Source organism: Bombus flavifrons, chromosome 8, assembly GCF_040668555.2.
Source record: "Bombus flavifrons isolate JBK064 chromosome 8, iyBomFlav1_principal, whole genome shotgun sequence".
In the NCBI taxonomy this organism is placed as follows: Eukaryota; Metazoa; Arthropoda; class Insecta; order Hymenoptera; family Apidae; genus Bombus; species Bombus flavifrons.
The window spans coordinates 15,462,084-15,486,579 of NC_138449.1; the positions used below are offsets into that span (position 1 = coordinate 15,462,084).

General features: G+C 41.7%; 1 protein-coding gene across 1 annotated transcript in view; it reads left to right on the forward strand.

Moving 5' to 3' along the window:
- The window catches only part of Oct-TyrR (Octopamine-Tyramine receptor), a 63,870-nt gene that overhangs the window by 16,707 nt on the left and 22,667 nt on the right, over window positions 1–24,496 (forward strand). The window contains exon 2 of the mRNA XM_069119183.1: window positions 8,920–9,094. The gene's annotated coding sequence lies outside the window, so the exon portion shown is untranslated. The remainder of the gene's footprint in view (window positions 1–8,919; window positions 9,095–24,496) is intronic.

Here is a 24,496-nt window from a genome sequence, read left to right on the forward strand (position 1 = left end):
TCGGAGATTCGTTTAACGTGACGAGGCAACCACGAATCTCCAGATATCCTCTACCGATACGCTTCTTATCGCGATAAAACCGAGCTTCTGTTCTTCGTGTAAAATCATATACTGTCAAGGGAGACAGACACGGGTCTACACGAAAAAGGGGAAAAGACGTAAAGGTTTTGTTGTTTACAGACTTTCCGATACGTATCCTGGTTTCCGCGTACAAACTCCTTTAACGAAATCCCACGACTGAATTCCGCTCGTGGTTGGAAGTTCCGTTCTTCCGTCCCTCGATACTTTCTTTCTCTCTTCTCTATCTATCTGTGGTTTGGTCTGACAGTAGGTGACTCCGAGCTTTTGCTCCGCACGATAGAAACTAAGGTGGAACAGAGGAAAAAACGAAGTCGTATCTCAGGGACTCGTAAATGGGACGTCTTAGCTGCATCGTCTCTACATTCACCGGTTTCATACTGTAAATAATAGATGCGACGCGATGCGCGCCTCGCGCCGTTATACCTTAACTCTTAGTTTTCGGTCGACGTTTCGTCTTTTTTCCCTTCGCGATTCCTCGTTTCCCTCGCCTTCATTTACTCTGCAACGAGTCTGTTATTTCGTATCGTTATTATTTCGTTCTACCTCGACCTCGTTGTTCGAGAATTTCAGATTTCCATTCGATTCTTTTCCATTCGGTCGAAAACATCTTTCTTCGCTCTTGTCGTCTAAGAGAGCAGCTGTGTATTTCCAAAGTGGCAAATTTAACGCTTGCTTAGAACGTCAACGCAATTTTAGAACTTTATCAAACATCGATTTAGGTGTACGTTTCTTCGCAGCTCTTAATCTCTGATCAACCAGGCTGTGGTATATCTTTAATACTTAATGGTTTATCAATTTAAGCTCGATAGTAATCGATGGTTTAAACCGAGCAGCGAATAATACGATAACGATTTTGTTGGAGAATCGAGCCGCATACAGGCTGCGTTCATTTCCATTATAAATTAAAACGGGTAGAATACTGTAATTTCGACCAATCGCGGGAAGACGCAATCGCGAGGAGAGACGTCAACGGGAGTCGTAAATTCGCGAGAGCTGCAGCGCCGATGTTTTAGGCAAATACTTTTTTTGAGATATTAAATATTATCCGTATACCTGGCCACTTTGAAACCGATGAATTTATCAAAAGTGGTATTAATCAATTTAGCGTAGCAGAGAGGATCGGTTAATCCTCCGCAGGCGAACAAGTGACATTTCATCCTATAATTTCCTCCAAAAGAATCGTTATTTACGCCGACAGATAATTCGAATATTCGATCGCGCGAATGATTGTTCGATATAGCAGAAACTTCGATAAGTATCCTGGGATTTTTCCAAATTTTTTCTAAGCTTAAAATAGCAACGAAATTAATCTTCGACGTAAACGATTCTCTTTGCCTGCAAAGCGTCGGGTCGGCATCCATGAAAGCGAAAGGACCGCGTACGAGTCAGACAGTTGCTTAACGGGACAAAAGATTTTTAGATCGACTTAGAAGAGCGCGATCTTGACAAATGGCGCGTTGTAGAAACACCCTGGAAGAGGACAGGTCGCGATTCGTTTTCGGCTTCCTCTGCTTCCCATTAGGGCTGGTTCGTTCAATATCGGCGAACTCCGGGCCGAGAATTTCATTTTCCGGTGGAAGCTTGCCAGCAACACTCCGCCGCTCAATGTCGTGTGGCTTAAATGCACCCTCCATATCGTCTTCCACAGGTTTCTATCTTCTCTCTATTCGCCCTTCTTTTCTCTCTGAAATCGAATCATCGAGAATCGTGGTAAGAATGATGAACTCCGCGAAAGTTCGCTCTCCGGAACTTGTATATCAGGTGTCGATTTTAAGGTGCCGGGAAACATCGATACTTTTATTACTCGTCGGAGGGCATTCGTGTTTTCATTTTCCACGATTATCAAGTAAAATCGTGACTTTTGTATCATCTTTATTGGCCCGTTAAGGCCGCACGAACCTGACCTCCACGAGGCAACGTAAATAATGCATCAGGTTGGAAGTTTTCTGCGCGAATTTATCGCCGGTGTTGTTTGTAATTTCTTCTAATAGAGTTTGAGTGGAGGAGTTATTGCGTTCGGCGGCGAAAGCGCAGCTGTAATTGCATTGTTATTAACGTAGGTTGCGCGCAAGGAAATTGTGACGCTAATTGTTCCAAGGAACGAGGCTTCGCTGATTTTGTAACAGATGCGCTGTATCAAACAACCAAGCGTAAAAACGACTACTTCGTTACCAACGTTTCTCTTTTACTTCTCCTCTTTAGAACCGAAACTGTGAATTCTTAAAGAAGAAAAAAAAAAAGACGGGAACGAAGAGACAAAGGGAAGAAAAAGGAAGATGTTTCGAGGCGTTGAAACGTGTCGTGTCATCGGACGAGGGGTCGTTATTGTTTCCACGTTTACACCGAATTACACACGCTATTGGAAGGGATTTCACGTGCGTTTGCTCGAACGCGAAATATGCTGCCTTTAAAATCGTCAAACCGATTCCGTTCGCTTGGACGATCCGAACGTTTGTGGATTAAGGAAATCGTAAAGCTCTCGCTAACACGAACGCGATCCGTGTCTCGCTTCGTGAATAGATATTTTAACAGTGCGATATGTCTACGATTTAATTCTACATAGGCGAACATCGAATTTATTCCGATCCTTGCAAATATTTCACGCTTATTACTTTCTAATTTGTATAGTTTTTACCTCTACGTATTAGTATTCTATCGAACTACATGTCGGGTTAAGATTGGAATTCTGGGCGTTTGACGAACCTTCACTCGAATTTACCATCGCGGTTATAGCTGATATTTATTGGTACTGTATTTTCGACCAATCGCGAGGAGAGACGTCAACGGGAGTCGTAAATTCCCGTTACGATTATAATAATCGACACCACGAGTTCATCGATCCCCTGATTTCCGTTAAGATAATAGGGGTGATTCAGTTAGTATAACACTGTGGTTCACAGAGTTATAAGGTTTTTATTTCCAACACTTAAGTTACACTGTTGAGTAGATATAATTCCTAGATGACACTTTGGCGCACGAAGATAAGATAGATGTACAATAGAGCAAGGCTCTTATAGTTGAATTTAGTATGTTAGTGGATATGCCGGATATGCGACCAGTTGCTACTACTAGCTTTTAAACTCTTACACTTTCCTTTACTTTACCGTTTGTTTGTGTTGAGGTTATTCGATGTGTAAACAGAGAAAACTCGTGGATAAATCGTAAGGCAGAAAATATATTTAAATAGAAGTGTAATTATAAGTAAGAATACAATTCGAGCTGGTCCAGACCCGCACGCTAGCTGTGTTACCCAATAATTGAAAACCCCCAAGCCAACGTCGCCTGTCTGCTGTTTACGGTCTGTCTTCGTCGCAGTCTTTTGTCTACGCGCTGTCGATGGCTTCGGTGCTTGAGAAAACTAAAAAGGACCAGATGTAGAGTTTTCTTAGAAGTGGTGACCACTTCAACAGGTACAAACGTGGTTATTACAAGAGGCTACGAGTAATAGCGGCGATCGGACGGTCGAGATGTCGATGACAACGAATTCAGGTTCGATAATGGATCCGCGGGATGACGAACGCATGACTCAACGTACAAGTAAAACTTATCTGAATGAACTAACTTGCAGTCCAAGTGGAACTGCCCTTATACAGGGTGGTTGGTAACTGATGGTACAAGCGGAAAGGGGGTGATTCTACGCGAAAAAAGAAGTCGAAAATATTGTTCCATCACTCGCGGAGAGACGCGATCGCGAGGAGCACGCCAACGGGAGTCGTAAATTCCCGTCACGATTAGATAATCGACGCCACGAAATGATCGATCCCCTATTTCGTTTAGGATAATAGAGGTGGTTTAACTGAATATGACACTGATATAATAAGTTAGAAATCACAGTTTATTCCAACAATTCGTGAAGAAGATAGTTACGCTGGTGCGTGTGTGTAAGATAAGTAAGTGACTGATCTACGGGTGTAAACCGGTCAAGGAATGTTGACTGCTTGAAAGATGGAAGATCAGTGAAGTTCGGTGATGATGTTGTGGCGGAGGAAAGCTAAGGATGGGTGTGTCTAGTGCACGGGACCATCGGATTTGTTGGTGACGATTTTGGCTAAGAGAGTAAGGGAAATAGGCTTCGTTGTTAATTGGATATTTGCTATGGTGGTGGATGAGGATGAATGCTCACCGCCCTTGAGATAAAGTCGTTGGTGGGAGGCTTCATACGTGAGGAACGTAAACTTTCCCGTGTCAACCCGTGGTGGGCAATAAACTTTAGGAAACAATGCAAAGAAATTCGGTTCAAAGGTCCTCGACTAATTGCTGAGATTTATGGAGGGTACTTGAGAATATTGAGGGTACGCAGTAAGGGTGAGTGGACATCTGGTTACCATCTTGTCCGCGGTGTGTGGCCAGGTCTAGGTAGAGTGTCGCCCGACGTAACAAATATAGAATAAAAATTTAAAAAAAATTTTTTAAATTTTTTTAAAATCTACAGTGAGATCCGTTATAACGAGACGTGATAAAATGTACGCGTACCGAGCGAAAATTCAAAATCGATTTTCTCGAAAACAAAGGCTCAAACGAAAAATTTGTATTCTATATTTTCGACCTCTTTTTTCGCGTAGAATCACCCCCTTTCCGTTTGTACCACCAGTTACCAACCACCCTGTATATCAATAATTTTATATTTTACATTCGATTATCGTACACCGGTAAAGATCCTTCACAGTCGCTCCTTTCTTTTATCTCTGTAAAGTAAAATGTTTCGACGCTGTGACAACAACCATGCAACTTCCACCGAACGAGAATATAATTCGTTCTGGATTCTACATTCTGCCGTATTAATTTATCATTATCGAGAACCTCGTGAGGAAATTGTTGATTCTCGCGTTTCGTATTACGAGATTTCGGGATTAATGCAGACGAGTTTACAGAAGGAAAAATCTATAAAAGTGATGTCGCTTTGCGTAATGGCTTTATTATGTTAGCGGGACCGTTCTGCTGTAGTCTTTCCATTTACAGCGCCATTGAAATCGTTTAAGCCATGAACGTTAATTCACGAGTAAGAGAAAAACGTTCAGCATAGATCCACTTTGACAGAAAGTTAATTTAATTTCAAGTTTGCACATCGTTCCACTGTTGTATCTGTAGACTCTGTGTCTGGTTTTTTTTTTTTTATCAGCAATGGTCGATAGATAATTCGAGTCGCACCGACGACAAAGTTGAAACTAGCTCCTCCCTAGGTAGAGGAATTTCTTTGTGTCGGTCAGTCAAATAACGATGGTCGCTCGATTCATTACGTCGTGCTTGGCGCGCTGACATTTCAGATATCAAAGGGAATTTGGAAATAAGAGGAACGTCTTACGAGCGGAACTGCGATGCACCTTCAAGCAGAATGTCGCTGACTCCCAAAGAGGATTTGAAAAACTTGCGCGGAGCCTTTTGATCTGTCGCGTCCGGGGAACATCGAATGAGTTCTTTTCTGCCTGAAAACCTTGCGTGAAATTTACTGAACGTTTTAATGGTCGCAGCAATATTGTTTTATATTATCCGAACAAAAGAATTCGCTTCGATATTCATCGTCGTACGATATTTTCTCGCGCCATCGGTATGTTACGAAACGTAATAAAGCGTTACAAAGAGAAAGAAAAATCGAAACGGAGAATTTTCTTCGACGATCGACAATATCGATCTCTTTCGTTATAAATTCTCCAGATAGTAGATTATCGAAGAAATGGCAGGAACCTAAAAGTCCATTGTAATCTACGAAAGAGCTGGTATTCTGTTCGCGGGTTATCAACACTCCGATCGACACGGCGATCAGCGAAACTGCTGCAATTCCATGTGTTCTACACGCGCCACAAATTCGGCAATACCAACGTGTCTGCATTATCCGAAAAACGGTAGGAACACGTGCGCGGACCACTCGACACGTTGCAGAGGTCAATGATCGTGTACGGGATATCGGCCCGATCATCCACAACTTCGGTTCTATACGATTCGATCGAGACAATGGAAAAATAATCGTTGATGAGTGGTCCGTGGACAAGATCGATAAATCGTAATATTGCCTTTATGCCCTCGTCCGTGATAGTTTATCGGAATGTCGGTGCAATACTTTTCGGTTATAAACGTGCAAATTATGCTCATTTTGTTTAATGGGCGGATTCTGCGTTAGTAATCGAATATGTAAATCAAATACGTCGGGATCGTTCGCGAAATTATGTTATCGGCGTTCACCGCATCGATGCTATTCGTTCGAGACGGCTGCGTATTAATTAATAGCTTTTGGATCGTTCGAATCGACGATGGTAGGTGGAAAACGTAGCGTGAAACGAGCTTCTCTCAGCCGACTTTTTACAACGTTAACGTGCTACGACGATTTTGTAACGCCAATTCACATCAGAGACCAGGCTACACGCCGCGGACAGGATGGCACCCAGATGTCTGCACATCCTTGGCGCGTACCTTCAATAGTCCTAAGTATCCACCAGGGGTCTTGGAATTTTCATAGTTAAGGTCCTTCGGACCAAGCCAGTATTTCTTGTCTTAGATTTCCTTTACGTTTATTGTCTACCACGTGTTAGCATAGAAAGTTGGTTTTCTTCGCATCTGGTATGTTCCGTTAGCAACTTTCTCGCGAGGACGGCTAAAACCCTTCCTGGTCCACCAACCGTCTTATTAGCCAATCGGAGACGGTGTCTACTGCCCTCACATCCTTGACCAAAATTGTCATCGACAAATCCGATAGTCTCGTGTCCTTAGACACACCCACCCCTAGCCTTCCTCGGACACAGTATCGTCGGTAAAACTCACTTATTCCGTATCCTCAGAATAGTCAACGTATCTTTACCGGTCTCTACCCTTATAACAGTCGCGTACTTAACGTATCGTTGTAACTAAGTCTTACATAACGTGGTTGGAGTGAATTGTGATTTATGTTAATTCAGTGTGTATTATATTGTGATTGCTGCATTCGTAATAAAGTTTAATTAAAACAAAATTAATAGTTGTGTTACGACTCAGCTATTTTATTTCATCAACCAACCCTTAAAATTTACGTGACAATCTCTTCGTGAACTGAGCCGACTCGACGATTTTACGATAATTCGATCGGCAGTTCCATCGATATACGACTGGCCGTAAAGAGACGGAAAACCAGCGACTCGCACGTGGAAAAATGTCCTCGATGATCGGGATATATGATCCTGGAATACGTAATCCTGTACGTATTGATGGATGGTTTATCGAAGAATTTGAAATACCGTGTGTTTGCTAAATCGCCACTTCGTTGACTTTCACCGTTGGATCTTCGATCACATCGCGTATTATACACAAACGTGGCGTGTTAGGAATCAATCTTTTACATCAAACAATCGCTCCATCAACCTTCACCCTTTCTGTAAACTCAACGACATCTGCGATCTCCATTTCCATTGGCGCCGCCGGTGTTCTCGCCGGAACGTGTAGGTAAAGTAACTCGGTAACTTGGATGATTTCTACAACCATGATAATAATTAGGGATTCCGTAGTTCGAACGAGAAAGCTCGTATAATGGTATTAATTATACGACATGGAGTTTCGTGGACGATCAACAAAGGGGCCGATGTTAATACGCGCAATGTCGCATGGGAATTTCCACGAATTCTAGTTTCGTCCGCAATTCGACGAAAAGAGGACTACGGTCTATCCTCTGGTTTGTAGAAGGATCGGACAGTCGAATTCTCTGTTTATACGGCATTTCTAGTTGTGTGTATTGGGTTTGTTGATTCGAGCTGCTTCGAAGCGGTCTCGTGGCGCATGCAAAAGCGTATCGACGCTCGTTTCGAGGTCCTTCTTAGTGCGCATTCTTCCGGAACTGGGTTAAGACTGGAATTAAATTTTCCGTTTGCGAAGGCGCGGCGGCCACGGCGAAATCCTGTTCGTTCGTATCGAAGCCGAAGGAGAAGCGAAATTTCCGAATTACTGGCGTAGAAACGCGGCCTCGCTGCAAATTATCCTCTTTCGCTATCGGAACGTGCTTCCGGCCGACAAACCTGCCACGGTTAATCCGACCAAGATCGGCTAAACTTGACCCTGCGTCGTTCACGGGACTGCGACCAGACGAAATTGCGAATCGACGTTCTCCAGCAACGTAACAGCAACGAAGATTGTTTCTTCTTATGCATCCACGAAGGCCTCCTTTTCGCGTTAGAGGTACAAGGTGCGATAGTTTTATGGCGATAAAGTTACGATTAGTCGTTGATGGGTGTGTAACTTAAGCGTTGGAATCAGCATTTCGGATTCGGTTAGCAATCAGAGTTGGAAGCAATCAGTTAGTCTGTACTTGGCAATCAAGTAGTATTCAGAGTGGTGTTAGTCGTTAGTTACTGATCAAGCAGGATTAACCGACCTAAGGGGAGTTCGTTAAGGCTTTAAACAAGCCTGGCTGATCGATCGTTTCATAAGTTTTAGCGGTTAAAAGATTTATTTCAATTATTCCTATCGTTCGTTATGTTTCAATTTCGAGATTGAACGTAAAAGATGAGAATGCCTGTCGAAGAAAAGAAGGATCGATGGCCTGGCTTAAATAGAATGTGTATTGGCTGGGAATTAGAAGTGGCGCGATTGGCCGAGCATAAATCACCGCGTGTCATTTATACGTTTATCGAGTCAGTTTTTCTTTTGTTTCGTTGTTAGTTCGATAGAACGCGTAAATCTAGTTGGTCGTCCATTAGTCGGTTACCTTCTCTTCGATCGTTGCACTCCCCCCAAGAGAGAAGTTCGATACTATACTTGTTGGTATAATTACAAATACAAGAAAAAAGTATAATTACATCGCCATAGTTGAACCATCGACGATTTTCTTTGCAACGAAGATCGTCCAACGTCTTGATTTAACTCTGTTTCTCTTCTACACAGACGATATAGTCTACGATAGAAATTGACGAACCGCTGTGGCTCGACGAGCCAACCGATCGAAGGGCTGATCACCGGAAACTGACGACCAAAAATGTGACGCGCGGCGTGCATACGACGGCCGAGCCTCGAACAGAGAAGACCGAACGACTATTGGCAGCCTGACGTTGGATCGACGGTGAGCGTTATCATCAGCAGTTATCGTATTTTTCTCCCTGCGAAAGTTACAAACTTCGTTAAATTGTCCGTCGTTCCTCTCAAAATATCCTTTTCAACCGGCTCTCCGTTTTTCTATTTTCTATTTACGATTTTCGCATCTAAAAAGCTATCGATTCTTTCTATCGAGCGTATTTTATCGCGGCTGATTCGATGATATCGCATATTCCGCGTTATCGGTGTCATCGTTGATACGCGAAAATTCCTACATTTAGTCAGTCGATGGAATCGCACGTGGGTATTTTTGGGGCATTTCATCGACTTTTGTTTGCATTTTTCAAGGAATTTTTCACGAGAAGCATCTGGGGCGAGTATTTATACGCAACAAATGAATATATAACGTCGCAGCGTACGAACGTATTCGCGGTACAAATATATTGGAAATACGTGAACCGTACGATTTTAAGTTTCACGATGTTCAAACAGGTTCGTCGCGATCGCCACGCGTACCAAGGTCTTTAAAATAATTTTCCAACCAGCAAATACGCGTCGTTGTTTTGCTTTCGTTGCGAGTAGCTGCTTGATGGATTGTGTAATTTATCGCCGATCAGCGTGTCACTGAACCTATAAAATATCGCGACACCTACTTTCTATTAAGCCTGTGGGAAAGGTCATAAATTGTGCGATTCTATTATAACGTCTACGTTCGCCAACCGAGAAAAGGAAATAGAGAGGAAAATTACCGTAAAACAATCCTTCCATTGAAAGTTATATCTCTGTTGAATTTCGAACAATTTCAAACCATAGTTCCGCCTCGTTACCTTCCAATTGTTTCAACGAATCACTTAATGCCATTAAAGTAGTCAAGATGCTTCGAGCCAGAATTCTGGACACGCGACGATAACCAGAAATACTCTGCGTACATCTTTCTAACGTGCGCGTAACGGGAATTGGTGTATCGATACGAAAGGACGGACACTCGGTGGTGATGCTGGTGCATCGCGTGTGTTCAATCCCATGGCTGCAAGTTTTTTAACGAGATGATTAATCACCGGGAGTTATTTCATCTCGTTGCAGCGGAAAACGCAGCCACTAACACGATGAACGTTTCAAACAAAAAAAAAATTCGTTTGCTGCTCGGTGTTCGGTTTGAAAAATTCTGCTGTTATCCAGCCGCAACGGTGGTCATTAATCGAAGTTGTAATTGGAGGTTTAATTCGTCACTTGGAGCGTGTATAATGCGGGAGGCACGGGGGCGGTGCATATTGGATGATATAAAACGCGAAACACTCTTCACGGTAACCCCTTTATCCAGCCCATTGTGTAGTCAATCGTTTATCTATGTTTCGCGTACAATACCTTTCTTCTAACACCTCCGTGTCATTTCGATTATCCCGTTTTCGATATTACACAGCTTCCAACGAGTTCTTGAGAGTCGCTTTGGCGAACGTTATACACGTTAACATTAGAAATGGCAAAGTAAGGAAAACGAGCGACTCGCAATTTCTCGCTGTTTCTCTCGTTCAGTTATTTCCTTTCTTTTCTTTACGTTAGTTCCGCTCTTTTATCTTTATATCTGGTACAACGCACTTGTGATCGGTAGCGTAAATATTCAATTGCCAATTAAATTTATAGGAATAATTTACACGCGACAATAAGGTTAATCGGAAGGAGTAACAACAACGAGCCGAAAATTTGTCGAGAGCTTTCAGCTTTCTTGAACGCTAACGATCGATTTCCTCTTGAAATATATATATTTTTTTGTACAAAGGCTGGACGAAATAGTAGCGGTAACCACACGATCGAGTTTCTCTTAACGTGGCTCGACTAACGGCCTTCGAAAATTTCGGAACAGTCGAAACCGTGACCCGATTCACCGACGGAGTCGATGTAACGTTGAACGTACGAATGCTCTCTCATGTTCGAGTCAATTAAGCTCTATCGATTGCCTCGGCGACAAAGACAAACCCAGGACTGCTCGAACTGCTGTCGGTGGTGCTCTCCGTGGTGCAGGTCCGACGTTTATTGTTACTTTATTAACGGGCCGATCGTTGTTGAATTACGATATCGCCGGTGGAAAATGTAGCCGTGCGGTCGATTGTCTTCGTAAAGATTCCACCTTCGTAAAGGCGTCCATAAGTTTACGCTGGTTTCGATTTGTCTATACGAAATAACAGACGTCTGCTTTAAACAGCGCCCACGATGTGTATAGAGACGTCGACGTCGACGTCGACTTCGAAACAATGGCGATTCGCGAAATGGTTTATCGCGACTGTGACAAATGGCGACCGTATTAATTAGCCGTCAGGATGGCGAATTAGGATTAGAGGAATGGGCGAACCATCCAGGGGATTTGCATCTTAAGTTATAGCAGCCTCGAACGAGCACGAAAGAACAGGAAATTAATGTGCTCTACGAGTTTGTAGATCTTTCGATTTGCCGGTTTGCCACTATAGCGACGTGCAAGTTATTCGAGCTACGCAAGATTCAACGTCTAAACAATTCAGTTTTGAATTTTGTACCGAATAGACAAACTCGGTGTATATCGCGAGACACCGTTGGTCTTTGACGTTGTTGAGAATTATGAATCTTTGGAGCCGAGATAATGTTATAGGAACACTAAATTTACACTAACGATTCATATTAAAATAGTAATATATTTATTTCACGGACTGTTCGATCACTCGCGGAGAGACGCGATCGCGAGGAAGCACGTCAACGGGAGTCGTAAATTCCCGTTACGATTAGATAATCGACGCCACGAAATGATCGATCCCCTATTTCGGTTAGGATAATAGGGGTGGTTTAATTGAGTAGTTACACTGATTCAACAGGTATAACTTTATATTTATTCCAACAACTTTGTAGAGAAATGATTACACTGATGCGAATGTACAAGTTAATAGTTGACTGATCTGCGGTGTAAACCCGGTTTACAAGATGTTGACGGTTTGAAGAAGAGAAAATCAGTGAGCTTCGGCGATGAAGCTGTGACGGAGGAAAACTAAGGATGGGTGTGTCTAGCGCACGGGACCATCGGATTTGTTGGTGACGATTTTGGCTAATAGAGTGAGGGAAATAGGCTTCGTTGTTAATTGGTTATTTGCTATGGTGGTAGGTGAGGAAGGATGCTCACCGCCCTTGAGATAAAGTCGTTGGTGGGAGGCCTCATACGTGAGGAACGAAAACTTTCCCGTGTCAACCCCTGGTGGGCAATAAACTTTAGGAAACAATGCAAAGAAATTCGGTTCGAAGGATCTCGACTAATTGCTGAGATTTATGGAGGGTACTTGAGAATATTGAGGGTACGCAGTAAAGGTGAGCGGACATCTGGTTGCCATCTTGTCTGCGGTGTGTGGCCTGGTCTAGGTAGAGTGTCGCCCGACGTAACATGGACGATTCCTTATATATTCATCGATACATATTTGCACGCGTCTCAGCACTTTCTTCCATACCCGACTCTTAACCGACTGACTAGTTTACAGTCATCTGTTTTTCGGGACGCCGTGCACACACATACCTCCGCACACCGACACTCACATACAAGCATCTCTACTACGCATTTGACCCAGTGCAGCATAGAAAATTACACATATCTCAACAGACGTAACAACGAAAAGGTGAGAAAATATCGTGTACCTTTCAGGTGGCGCGAGAGAAAAATATCGAGAACAAGAAAACGATTCGAATAATCTAGTTGTCAATGTACGCGATATATTTTATTGTTTATTACAACGTTGATCACGAGCTCGATAGATCTTCAAATATACAGGGTGCTTGGTAACTGGTGGTACAAGCGGAAAGGGGGTGATTCTACGCGAAAAAAGAAGTCGAAAATATAGAATACAAATTTTTCGTTTGAGGCTTTGTTTTTGAGAAAATCGACTTTGAATTTTCGCTCGGTACGCGCGCACTTTATCGCGTCTCGTTATAACGGATCTCACTGTTGATCGTTGTCTCTATTGACGTTATTTTTTAAATTTTTAAATTTTTAAACTTTTAAATTTTTAAATTTTTAAATTTTTAAACTTTTAAACTTTTAAATTTTTAAATTTTTAAATTTTTAAATTTTTAAATTTTTAAATTTCTATTCTATATTTTCGACTTTTTTTTCGCGTAGAAACATCCCCTTTCCGCTTGTACCACCAGTTACCAACCACCCTGTAGATCGTTTCGAAATTGTCGGTAATCTTTGGCGAATCGCGCGTCGAATTGCTTGAGCTCGATTCGATAATCCTGTCTTAACCTAGCGAGAACGAACGAACGATGGAATTTAACAAATCTTTTTTTACTATCCGACGAACGTCCACCACATTATAATTCTCGCTATTCGCGAGGACGAAGAACTGCTTCAAGGTTGATCTTTAGCGTGAGCTTTATCGCAAAAAGCAATAAAGAAACCACGAACGGGTCAACGTGCACACCATCTTTCTTCGTTTCGCCTGCTATTTTACTCCTCTTTGTCTATTCGAGGGTCGAGAAAGGCCTCCTCTACGTGTACACGTACGCCTGCTCTGTGAATGAGCGTATGCGCACCCCTCAAGCCTTGCCCCATTTTTGTCCTCGATGCATTCTAATTCTCGTTTCTGATTCCCGTCTTCATCTTCCGTTTTTTGATTCGTCGACTTTTCATTTTCCCGCGAGACGCCGCTTATCTGATTTAATATCCTTTTCCCTGGGATTAAACTCGAAGAAGTAATAGGGGGAGGAGGAGGAGGAGGAGGAGGAGGAAAGAAGAAGAGAAGGAAAAGGAGCCTGGAATAGGACGGTACGATGGGGATAAATTGAGTTTTTAAAGAAAATATGTGTATAAGATCAGGCAGGTCGGGGGTCGTTCCGACGAAGAAAGTGACGACGGATCGCTTCCGCGTAAACGTCCTTTCACAATACACGCCGTTCGACTGGTATTATTTTTCAATAAAATCGATGGCATCGTATCGATCTTCTTAGAAACTGAATCGTCGACAAACGAGTTGGTTTCTGGTTGGCGGCAAGCGGCGACTCTGCCGCGGTATCGCTGCTATTTCTTCCTCGTCTTCTCTTCTCGTGATTTTGCGTGGTAAGAGAAAAGAAGAGAAAAATGAAATAAAATCCTCATAATAGACATAACACAAGGGAGAAGCCACTCCTAGAAGATCAGTGTATTAAAGCCTGCGCAGTGTAACTGACAAAGCTTCTTCCATTCTTCCGCGGATTCTTCCTCCATGCAGCCTGGTTATTTGGAAAACGTATCGTCTCTGGTCGACGAGTCGCGGCAAATTTCTTTGCGTTTCGCGTAATATCGAAAGGCAGACCGATTTGTAAGTCAGATCGCAGCGAGACGGAACTCTGACCGAGATATAAGTGACGTAGAGGTAACGAGACACACAGATAACGAATTGCTGTGTATACACGGTCTTTCTAAACTTATCGACCTGTATAATAAAATACCGAAGAGGAAGTCATCTTCTTGACGAAAATAACGAGTACGTTTAAATGGAAGTGCAAAAGAATATAGAGTGCAGACTCGAAACACGAAAGTACCATTTTTCCACCTTTCTCGGCCTGCCGTAAAAAATTCGCGTGCGTTGGACGAGTCGCGGCCGAAGAATACACAATTCGCCTGCACTGTCGGCGAGTGCTTTCACGGGCGAGAGAGTACGAGCAATGCCAGCGTTGGCTGTTCCGGCGTCGCGTAATTGTAAAAGGAGAAACCGGTGTCGTCAAGAAGAAGAAAAGAAAAGATTATGGTTCGCGTCGCGGCGTGTAACGTTTCGCCCGCGTATCCTTCGAACGTAAACGTTTCATAAAAGTCACGTCGCTAGAAAATTCACGAAGTATGATGTTCCTTCCGTCCGTGAAGATCCAAGTTCTCCAACTGCCATTGTACGCGACTGTTTCGTTCGTTTCCTCTTTCGTGCGTCACTTTATGATTTACGCCATATAAATAGGCGTGAAAGTAAACGAGCCGATGATATTCCCTTCTTTCGATTATTCGATTATAAGTAAAGGAATACGGGATTTTCTAGCATTTTTCCTATATCTCTGGTCGTTGATAAATTTCTCGACTTTGAGGAAGAAACAAAAGAATTATTTGTACGCGTAATTTTATTCGAATCTCTTGGGAGAATTTGTTAGAACATTTGCGTCTCGTTGTTAACCAGAAAATTAAGCAGTTTCAAGTAATTTTCCATTTTTTCCACATTTTTCAGAAAATCAAGGTAACACATAGCGATAAATGTTATCGGATGATATTCTACAAACTTTCAGCAGCTATCAAGAATTTTTTTTGGATTTTTTTAGAACACAGAAACCTAGAAAAAGACCGCATGAACTCGAACAACCCAGTATGCAAACGACGTCAGGAAAAATAAGGTTGCAGACAGACGGTTGGAAGTCTCCTCGTTTATTAAAAAAAGCGAGATTCAACTGCGGAAATTGAAAGCCCGTAACAGATTCAACTTTAAATGTTTTGTAATCCATGTTTTGGCGTTACACGTTTCTCTTTTTAACGGCGATAGAAAATTGTTATCTCATAAGACACTTAAATTATCGTTAAACGAACGTAGAAGTGCGTGACAAGTTAATTTATACAAATTACACAGAACTAAGTTTATACTGATATACTTTTCTCGGTGGAAGAACGTTCGTGTAATAATCCGACGACTGTTGATTGCCGGAAGTAAGACGGTAATTTGAAAGTTGTTGGAAAGTTTCTGTACATTTCCGATAACGAAATTTATCGCGACTGCGTGCGGAAAGAGAGCGAAGGAAACCGAGTCTAGCCGATTCCTTAGGAGATTTAGGAAAACTTTTCCGCGGTACAAATGGACCGTTCGAACTCGAAACCGGCATTTCGTGGAAATTCGAATCTCACAGTTCGTTCGTTCGCACAAAATCAGATTCTCAGTAACGTTAAATCGTCCTCCTCGACGTTGTTTCCGGGCTTCTTCGTCTCGTCTCGATACTTCGCCATGGTCAAAAGAAGATTCGATCGTGTCTTTTCTTCCTCTTTAGTCGAACAGTTAGGTTTTTCGAGAGATAACATGGAAAAAAGATGATGGAGAATCGCGATGAAACACGGGGGTTTTGTTCGTCTCGAGCAACGAAAATGTCAGAGCCAAGTTGTCAGTGTTCGATCCAACGATCGTCCTTGATTCTTTCCTACTTTTCTCGGGGGACTCATTAAGCCAGTTTCGCTTTGCACGCGAGTTGCTCGCTTTAGATTATGCGATAATTAGCAAACTGGCCGAGTCCAGTACGGGTTTTCACACGAGCATGCAAACAGCTGCGATAGATTATGTAAGCGTTATCTAAAATTACGTTAAACAACGGTGTCAATCGCGCATGAATTTTTATAGCGATTTCGTTCACGGGTCGAGGGCTGCAACACCTATAAAGGATGTTTTAAGATCATCGGAAAGATTTATCGGAATGATTTATTACGTGTTACGTTATATCGTAACCGAAGCATAGCGTCAAAGTTCCTGTCTTGTTAATCAACTAATTTCCCTAAGTAATTCTCGTTCGTCGTATTCAAACGTTCTTCGATGAACCCTCCGAGGGTTTGATCGATTCAGGTCGAATATTACTTCTTCGTCTAAATAATTTACAAATTAATCTTAATCTAAATATTCGAATAGAGCGCAATCTCGTTACCAGCGGGAAAAGAAATCTTCGAAAGACTAACAATAAGAAATCTTTCTCTTTTCAGCCTTGAACCTTGCGATTAGTATTTTATCTCGATGGACGAGGATTCGAGTTAAACGAAACCGTATCAGCCTCACTGTGTTTATTAAATCGATAGTCAAAGAAATTTTTCTTCCTCTTTTTTCTATAAACGAAACGTTTTTCGTTATAAATCGTGGGCTTCGAGTTACGATTAACGGAAGCTCGGGATTCGCAATTATCCCTTTAGTGGGACGTTTATTGCCAGGCAAGAAACTGGCCGGAATTTGAAAAGTTTCGAGCAGTCCTTGAAAATTTCTAACCCCTTTATCGTGCTCGGAGGTTGTGTGACCCTCAAGGAACAAGGGAGTACGTTCAAAAGTGCATGAATGCAGAAACATACTTGGCCGCGTCACGCCATGCCATGCCATATCACGCCAGGTTACGTGAAATGGAATGCTTTGATTACGCGAGCTTATCTCACGCCTCACGGACCTTTCGCTATTAAGGCTACACACTGCAACATCGCACGAGTCGCAGCATAATTAACGTATTACATAATTGTCATCCTTTGAACAACATCAAAGATCATCGAGACTAGAGAGGAGAAAGACACAAACGACACATTGAGAAAATCCTTCAATGGAGTGTTGCAAAATGCAGAGTGGAACGCGCGTTTAAAATAAACGTCGATCATCAAGCTACAAAACAACATGAAACAACATCGTTCGCAAACCATAGCGAGTAACTCTGTAAATTAGAAAGACGATTAACGAGGTTGCGAAGATGAAATAAAATAGAAATAGGGATGATAGAGATAAAAATGATATAGATATTAGAAATAATTCTGGAATTTCTTCTTTTCAAATTTATTACTATTTATATCATGTTCTCGTGATAAGTCAATTTACGGAAATAGGTAATCCGTTTTCTTGGAAATTCAATATTCACGCGAATAATGAAATCGAGATTTTGACGAAAAGTGGAATCGATTGATTTCACTTCCGAGAGTCTCGAGTATTACAGGGACGCGTTTCTTACAAAACCAGAATTATACGTACAGAATTTTTGATTTTCTCCATATTCTTGAAAACTTCTCCACTTTTCTACTTCAAACATTTACGCGTTTTTTTTCAACACGGTCTTTCGCCCTAATGTCTTCAAGAAGCACACAGAATAAAATTACCCTCTATAAGACCGTAATAAAACCTGTCTGGACATACGGAATCCAATTATGGGGAACAGCAAGTAATAATTCCAACATTGAAATACTTCGACGCTTCCAATCGAAAACGCTAAGATCCATTATAAATGCAACCTGGTATGTCACCAACGAACTAATACATCGCGACCTCAAGATACCCACAGTCAAAGAGGAAATAGCAAAATATAGCAACAGATATAGCAAAAGAGTCAACGAACATCGAAACCCCCTAATTACTGGACTACTTGATACGTCGGACCAGATCCGCAGGCTGAAGAGACACTACCCGCTAGACCTAAACGCTACATTCAATTAGTTATCTAAATTAATTAATATTTACTTATTTACAATACATACTTATCAATTATGCTTATCTATAATAAGTATTAACTTATTATAAATAATTAGCCATGTCACTGCGCCGTGCCAGAAAAAATTACTGAAAATTCTCAATGCTAGAATTGATTGTAAATTTTAATAAATAAATAAAAAAAAGGGTTAGGATAGAAAACAGTCAAAGAGGAAATAGCAAAATATGGCGACAGATATAGCAAAAGAGTCAACAAACATCGAAACCCCCTAATTACTGGACTACTTGATACGTCGGACCAGATCCGCAGGCTGAAGAGACACTACCCGCTAGACCTAAACGCTAGATTCAATTAGTTATCTAAATTAATTAATATTTACTTATTTATAATACATACTTATAAATTATACTTATCTATAATAAGTATTAGCTTATTATAAATAATTAGCCATGTCACTGCGCCGTGCCAGAAAAAATTACTGAAAATTCTCAATGCGAGAATTGATTATAAATAATAATAAATAAAAAAAAAGAGTCTTTAAAAAGTTACTCTTCGTTTGCTACCTCTTCCATTAGAGCAAAAACCGTTTCAATGATATAAAGGTGGACGTGAAATTCAGTGTACTTGGTATAAGCGATATAGGGAGAGCGTAAAATAGTAATAGTAAAAATTTCGATCCTCGAAACATGTAAACCGTAACTCCGAACCGATTTTACGACGTCGGTATATCGCTCTCGCGGACCATAACAGAACGGATTTGTCTGACCTGGGTTACCAATCTTGTGCAGAAGATTTCTCTTGCACGAACGTGCTGCTTTTCCCATGTTTAGCAACCGCGTGTTTTATGTCTGAATGTCCGTATTAAATCCACGAGGTCGTAAGGACCTGAACTTTAGGTTCAGACCGACCTGCAGAACCTCTCACTGTGTTTGGTACAGGATTACTCGAAAACGATAACACTATTTGCAAATTCCCCGTACGTATCTGTTTGTAATTGGTAGGACATTTGCAGACAGTGAGATTATTCTCGCAACGATTAGAAAACTAGTGCAAAATTATTATCTGATTTGAATCTTGTGGAAAGATGCATAGAAACGATGGAATCTTACAGAAGTCAAATAAGGGATTCATAGGTTCGACGTTATAATAAAGGTCTCATCTGTATTTACGATTACTTTAACCAATTCTCGCTATTATTGATTTAATGAAATACGTAGCACACGAGCTACACGACAATTCGAATCATGTTGTTATTTTACCTCGGAGTATCAACATCGTTAGGACATACATAATCTAATAATAAATAAACTCCAGGCAAAACAATGTTGCCGCTACGTGCAACCGTCGAACAAAGTCAAATTTCAATTTTCCGATACTCCTCCGATCATTATAAATAAACGAGCGCAATCGTAAGGTGACCAGTTTCTCAGTCTCGGCCTCGAGCGATTTTATTAGCGATCGATACACAGTCTTTTGCGAATCAGTTAGTACTGAGCGTCTTAGCGAACATTCTCTTGTATTTATTAATTACTTTAAAATATATTTGACGGTTTCAACGTCGAGTTATCTCGTCGTTTGAACCACACGATTCAACCACCATCCTCTAGAAATATTATTAATTTTTCTATCGTATTCGTTCTTAAGTAATTCCACATTTTGGTTGAAATTTTAGGTAAGTTCTCCGTGTGTTGCAGCTGTTTCAAACGAAGCTTTTCGATGAGATTTAAATTTAAGGAATTGCGAGGATAAATACGTATAATTCTCAATTCATTATACTTCTCTCGTTATTTAGAGAAACAGCTTTTACTGATTATCATATAATCGTCTCGCCTAACTGCAAAATCATGGCCGGTTAATCGTTTAAACAGACTGTCACCCCTCGTACGAAACTAAACGTTGTGCGAAATTTACACGGAATTAAAAAATTGTGCGGAATTTGCAGGAAACATATGAACGGCAGTGTACACAGCTACAAAACTGCTAAATCTCGCTTTACTATCTCTAAACAGTCGTTTCTATTCTGAATTTTGAAAATATTCCCTGAATATCGTTTCCACGCGGCGAATCATGAATTTCTGCTGAATCTCCACTTCGTCGCCTTGTTTCCTATGATTTACATTTGTCATTGGATTCTTCGCGAGGTAGAGAAAGATCCTGTGACGATGAAAGTCTCGTAAAGTCGGCAAAGTGCAGAATACAGGATCGCCAGTGTATCGAAACACGAAAGTTCATTTTTGCGACGCTGCGTGATAAGACCAGGACGTCTGAACATCTGTGTCTCGCGACAGGGAATTGCGGTTGTTTTGCGCAGTTTATAATGTCCGTCAGAAGTTTGGAAGGATGTTTCAGCTGCTGGCTACGTGATTTACCGTACTTTTAACAAATTCCGCGTGTCACCTCCGCAGCCAACTTTTACCCGTAGATAGAGCGGAGAGAGAGGAAGAGAGGAAAAGAGAGAGAGGAATTCACGATGGCGTTGTACATCTGCCAAGACATCTTGATTCGAGCACATAAATACTAAAAATCTTGTTACCTCGTAGCGCTGGTAATAACGGGACGTTCCATAATTTTTTAGGAGCGCGTATCCCTCTTTCTAAAAGAGGGACGGAACGTTTCCGGAGGAAAAACCGAGGAAAACAGAGGGATACCGAATAAACAGAAAGTTTTTCTTTTTTTCCTCCCTTCAGAGGAAATGAATTCCAAACGATCCGATGAAAATCGCCGACTGTTTCGAACGAGTCGGCTAAACAGAGAGACCAGATTCGGCTCAGCCACTACTCACTCTTTAAAATTCGTCCCCGTAGTTTCCTCGTTACTTCCTCCGGACACTCATTATCGAGTCAATCGTAGACACGAGTATAGAGATAGTCTGGAAGTTTGTCACTCGAACAGATTATGTCAATGAAACGTCCTTAGAAACAACGTCTCGCCCGCTTAGGACGCATTGTTGCGATTAACCGGATTACTTTCTTTCACACTCTCCTCGTCTATCACACTGCCTTTCCCTTGTTTTCCATGGCAAACACCACGATGGGTTCATCATTATGAACGAACAAATATATTTATTTCAGGGCGATAAATCAACGCCAGTACCGCGCAACCGTCCGCAATGTTTAATTGGCTACGCTCTCGTTGTAATTTGTCAAATAGTTGTACGGCTGTAAAAGACTTTCGAAAGCTAGCGTTCGGTATCATCCTACGTCGTTCCGCGCGATCAATGGAAAACCGCGATCGATCGATCGAACATGGCAATCATAACGTTTCGTTTACGTTTACATTGATATCGCGCAGCAAGCGTAGCCGAGAAAAGGGGACGTTTTATTTTCGACGCTACAGTATCGTAAATTTATAGCCAAATTCTGAAAGCTTACGCACCTTGCACTTTGCTTCTAACCGGAAGTCGTTATCGTTGCACGCGATATCGTGCTCGGTTGTGTTCGTAATCGTGTTCGCGTTTCGCAGATTGATATTTGGTCTGGGATAGGGAACGAGAGTAATAGCTGCTTCAGTTCTGATTGCAAGGATTATGCAAAGAGGATTTGATGGTCGTTTAGATGAATTAATTGAAGGGTTCAGGGAGCATGTGATACAGATGAGAAAATCTTGAATTTCAGCAACTGCGTGTTAAGTCGAATACTCGGAGGACGTTTCTGACGGTTCTCTACATTGGAACTTTGAACATTTATAATATTCGCTAAATTCAATTCACTAAATAAATGCGCATGTTATACTGGCTATACGAATATTTGCACGCTGCTACATTTATTGTAGCATTTACGTAATAATTAATCGGATCAAGGTATTTTTGTATCGTTTCGTAGTAGATACTGTAGTATGGGAAATAAAATATTGTTATCGATGATGATTTATTTACAATAACTGGATTGTACAGATGTAGATTAAACAGAAGAGCGATGCTTGTTTAACGTGAACTAATCACAATAACGTGCTATAATTTAGACAACTCAATAGTAAATTCGCAACTCTCGTCACAACGGATCCAACGCTCTCTCACGATCACACTCTCACGACAACGCTGGTGTCACGTAAAGTTGAGGGATAAAATAAAATAGCTGGGTCGTAACACAACTATCAATTTTGCCTTTATTAAACTTTATTAGGAATTCAGCAATCGCAATGGAATATACACTGAATCAACACACATAAATCACAATACACTGCAACAACTTTATGTAAAACCTAGTTACACTGATACGCTAAGTACGCGACCGGTCTAAGGGTAGAAGCTGGGTAAAAGGTGTTGACTATTCTAAAGATAGAGACTGAGTGAAGTTTTACTGACGATCCTGTGTCTGAGGAAAGCTAGGGATGGGTGTGTCTAAGGACACGGGATCATCGGATTTGTTGGTGACAATTTTGGTTAGGAAAATGAGGGCAGTAGACACAGCTTCCGATTGGATAATAAGAAGGTTGGTGGAGCAGCAAAGGTTTTAGCCGCCCTCGAGAGAAAGTTGCTAACGGAAGATACCAAACGCGAGGAAAACTAACTTCCCGTGTCAATCCGTGGCAAACTTATTATAAATATTTAGCCATGTCACTGCGCCACGCCAGAAAAAAGTTACTGAAAATTCTCAATGCGAGGATCGATCGTTGTTGGAATACAACGATATCAATCGCATACAGATGAGGTGATTGATCGTACAGATTCTTTCCTTCGTTGTCCGGCGCTATCCCCACTAGTGCGCGTTCGTGAGATGTACCACGCCGGCTAGCACGTGCATCCTCTTTCGAGAATTCGGCGGAAGAAGCGTAAGGATATGGATGGAACATTCTCGATGGGCACGTCGAGAAGCTACTAGAAGGTTCTGTGGCACATGTGACGCCACACAGACACCCACACAGGTCACACTCATTACTGCATAGAGAGTAGGGTTTTAAACCTTTTCAAGGGCCATGGGTCACTAAGCAAGTCAGTCTGTGAATAACTAGCCAACTGTCTACATTCCGCAACACTTATATTCACTGTAATAATTGTTTAATAAATATCACATTATATTATTTCAACACAAACATTGTGTCTTCCACAGATTATTAATTTTAATTACAAGATTAAATTCTAACAATTGTAAATACTAATAAATAAAAAAAAGATCCGTAGCAAACAATAAATGTAAAGGAAACCTGAAACAAAAGATACTTGTTTGGTCTGAAGGGCCTTAACTATGAAAATGCCAAGATTTATTGGTGGGTCCTTAAGACAATAGTCTTCACCCTTAATAGAGTCAATAGAGACAATAGTCACCCTCATTAGAGGGTACGCAGTAAGGATTTTCTTTTATTTATTAAAATTTACAATCAATTCTCGCATTGAGAATTTTTAGTAATACGCAGTAAGGATGCGTAGACATCTGCATGCTATCTCGCCCTCGGTGTGTGGTCTGGTCTCTGTTGTGCATTGAGATTTGCTTGATGTTACACTAGCAACACTATCTCGACAACGCAACTCGCGCTCTCTGACTTCTCGATTCCCACTCTCTCGCTTCTCCACTGACACTGCCTGTTCTAGCATCCCTTTGTCTTTTCTTAGACCCGCAAACACTCACGGCCAGGGTCACTTGGGCCTTTTCTACGAAACTGTTCAATCGAAGGACCGACCACACGTTGATGGGCCCGACGGCGCCTCGGCTCTCGCGGCATTGTTTATGGTTTACCCGATATCTCTTAGGCCTTTTTGTCCACGATACTACACATACTACTTTTATGTAATTACAAAACAATTATATTATGAAAATTAACGTTAGAACCTAATAAAAGAACTGTATTTATCTTGTTGAGAATTGTGGATCTTTGGAGCCGAGATAATGTTATAGGAACACTAAATTTACACTAACGATTCATATTAAAATAGTAATATATTTATTTCATGGACGATTCCTTATATATTCATCGATACATACTTGCACGCGTCTCAGCACTTTCTTCCATACTCGACTCTTAACCGACCCTTAACCGACTGACTAGTTTACAGTCATCTGTTTTTTGGGACGCCGCGCACACACATACCTCCACACACCGACATTCACATACAAGTATCTCTTTTTTTCTTTTTTTTTACTACCCTGATGGCCACCGTCCTGTGCAGCCTCTTGACCACTAGGAGACTGCGACGATTGGTCATCAGGTCCTCCGCCCAGACCGGAGCCCCGTAGAGGGGCCTCGATCGCACCACGCCGGCGTACAGCCGGCGCACTCCGACGTCGGGCCCGCCCAGCCGAGGCAGCAGACGTCCTAAGGCGTTCGC